Raw genomic sequence first — 3,221 nt, forward strand, 5'->3', positions numbered from 1 at the left:
TTATTTTATTTATTTAACCTTTACTTAACTAGGCAAGTTAAGAACAAATTCTTATTTTACAATGACGGCCTACCCCGGCCAAACCCACCCCTAACCCGGACGACACTGGGCCAATTGTGCCACCATTATTATCTCATTTATCAAATAATTTCTGGGTAACAAATTAGTACCTTACTGTGATATTCTGGGAGTGGTCTGAGTGTGGAGGGGAAAACAAGCTGTTATTGGCAGAGAGGTTTAGAATTATCAGTCTTATTGGTCTATTAACTTACTTACAACCTGGTGATGTCACCAGGCAGGCCAAAGCTCCATCCCAAAAAAACAGGCTGAAATTCCAGGCTGTCTTTTCAAACAGCTCTTACACTAAAAGGGTATAATCATAATTTTCACAATTTCACTGTATTATTTCAAACTCATAGTGTGGAAATATACATAAAACACAGGAAACTGCACTGGGCCTTTTACAATGAAATGGGTCTATAAGACTTCATCAAAATGTACATTCCTGACTCAGTCAAGGCATTGACAAAGAAATTCCATAGCATTTAAAAGAAAGGGTGATTTTACCAATCTCATCCTCTCCCTGACAGTGATGTGTAAAGCCCTCACACTCCACCAGCACACTACTGAGCTGGAGCCTGTCTTTCCAGGGTTCGTTTACAGCTTTGTGTCCTGGTGTGCCCGGCTGCCATGTTGAAAGATTTGCAGGTTCTGTGATGTGGGCGAGCGGGGAGCATCATTCGCTGAGTGACTGGCAATCCGGACAGCTGTGTTGGCAGGGCCTGCCATCCTATCTTCCAAGTCTTAGAGCAGACAGCAGAGCATATTTCCTTTCCTTCTCCCTGAGTACTGCTCATTAAACCCTGATGAAGACAGCTTGTCTGTCGAAACGTTGGTTATTAGGTTATTAAATTATTGCATCTGAGCTCCTAGTGTTCTACTCCGCTAGCCAGCACCTCGCCTAAACAGGTGTGCGTTTCTTTCACCTCCAGATTACTGCTCAGTACTTACCACCAGTGCTTCACTGCTGCCACGCTACAGCGGTGACCAGGCAGCAACACTTCACATCTCTTTTCTACACTTGCTAAACTGGTCAGTTTCTGGCTATTGGGGAAGTCACTCGGTCTGTACTGCTGGGTTATCTAATGGAGAGGGTCATGCTTGGTTTCTTGCAGTCTATCACAACCCAGGCTGTATCTGTGGGGAGCAAACACCATAAACATTATTAATAAGTTAGATTTGCAAAATGATGGTACATTGTAAAACACTGCAGCCTCAGTTAACAAACTCAGAAATTGAGACATGCTCTCACTTCGTTGGGGTAATTGAAGAAGTGAACATGAAAAATGTAGTAGGATGGATGTAATTAGTATTTTGTTCTGGCACCAGACTGCATCAATAAGAGATGAGAAATCAATAGCAGTCATTATACCACATACAGTATACAAGATGAAATATTAACTAGTCTGGAAACTGACCTGAAGAGTTTTCTTCTCTCCTAGACAGAGTACTCTGTCTGTGGCTTAATGTTGTCAGTGCTGCAACAAGCAGGGAAAAATCATATATACAAAATAACACCAGGGTAGGTTAGCAGTTAACCTTAAAAGCTAATACATTTTACCTGCAATGTCCCAAATGTTTTGCCAAACCAGTGCTTGCAGTGGAGATTTTTCGAGGTATCCTCTTTAATATAATGGAAATCTATGGAAAATAAGTATTTGCATGGAAATTATTGCTTTTTTGAATCCAGGATCTCCAGAAACATATCTGCTGTATTCCAGCCTTGTGCAAACATCTGTCAGTGTCATCGTACAGTATCAAATGGATGTAGTTGCTTTGATCACTCTGAGCTAATATCAAGTTTAAATGCACAATAGGATCCTATTGGTCTTCATGACTCACCCTCTGTTGTATGAAGAAAAAAAATATTCTCCATAACAGGATGCAGATAACGTAGCTGGCTTCAATTCCAAACAACACCCCCCCCCCCCCCCCCCCCCTCCCATCCAAAACAGCTCTTACACTGTACTCCTCTGCCGGCAACTCCCCCCATCCTCCCCAACCTCCATACCCTCTCTCAGTTTTGTGAATGGATTCCCAGTGGTAGGATCGTCAAGAATTTCACAAACAATTTATTGTAAATTGCAGGAAGATTGGCTGCAGATCTTAGAGGAGAAAGAGAAGGGGAAAAAACTGAATGAATTTACGATGATCCTGGGGTATTTATTCACTGAGGCTCTCATGGCTGTCCATTCCACAGTGTTCCGCAAGGCTCTCCCCTTTCAAAACAGCCCCCCCAGTCCCCTCCTCGACCCTTTCATTTGCCGTTTCAAATGTATTAATGGGCCGGAACCTTCCTGGATGATCTTGGCCCTCTTCCTAATGAAAATGCTCTGCGGCTGGGTCCCAACACAGTAATCAGGCCCTGGCCTCTGGAGCTCAAGGGGTTGCCGCTGCAGAGCAGGAAGAGCCCCATCATGACCCCACACTACATCCCTCTGTCACCCCAGAGCTGCCTCTGTCCTACCCATCTCCTCCCCAGGCCTCTCCCCTGTCCTCCACGGGGCACACCTGTCTCCACGCCTGAGCTCCACTGGGCTTGATGGACTGGAAACAGCACTGTTCACCACAGTCATTGTATATTTAAACTCAATGATTTGTGAAACCCAGTAGTACAGTAGTTGCTTTATAACAAGCAGAAAGTGCTCTGGCTTGGCTTTGGCTGGAAATGAGCTGATCTAATTTTAAGAATCTTTTATATGTGTTTAATTAAATGTTTTGTAGATTTCCACCGAAATGTACATACCCAAAAGTAATAATGTATCATGAAAGGGCAGTAAACAATAACTAGTATTGCTTATGCTGTTAGAAACATTCAATTTCTTGTAAAAAATATATTTAAATTGCTGAGGTGTATAGGACAAAAGCTCAAGTACACAGTACAAATATGATACAAATACGAAATTATTAAAAAAAAAAGTTTTTTCCTATCTTCCTGTTCAACAAAAGTGGTATAATAGGGCTTGAATTGATTGAAATGCTTTGTAAATATAGTACCATTCAAATTAGAAACAACTTACTATAATATTTCACCTTATGGAACGAACTGCAAAATCACTGAAGTTGGCTCTGCCTCACTAGCTTTAAGCACCAGCTGTCAGAGCAGCTCACAGATCACTTGTACCTGTACATAGACCATCTGTAAATAGCCCATCCAAATA

The 3,221-nt window shown here is 42.2% G+C and overlaps 1 long non-coding RNA gene across 1 annotated transcript; it reads right to left on the reverse strand.

Moving 5' to 3' along the window:
* Positions 1 to 377: 377 nt before the first annotated feature.
* On the reverse strand, positions 378 to 1,912 carry LOC110504331. Its single transcript, XR_002470589.2, has 3 exons — positions 1,622 to 1,912; positions 1,479 to 1,538; positions 378 to 1,197 (listed from the first exon to the last, which is right to left on the reverse strand). It is a non-coding gene; the product is annotated as an uncharacterized LOC110504331 (long non-coding RNA).
* Positions 1,913 to 3,221: the final 1,309 nt, after the last annotated feature.

The sequence above is a fragment of the Oncorhynchus mykiss genome, chromosome 25 (genome assembly GCF_013265735.2).
Source record: "Oncorhynchus mykiss isolate Arlee chromosome 25, USDA_OmykA_1.1, whole genome shotgun sequence".
Taxonomy (NCBI): Eukaryota; Metazoa; Chordata; class Actinopteri; order Salmoniformes; family Salmonidae; genus Oncorhynchus; species Oncorhynchus mykiss.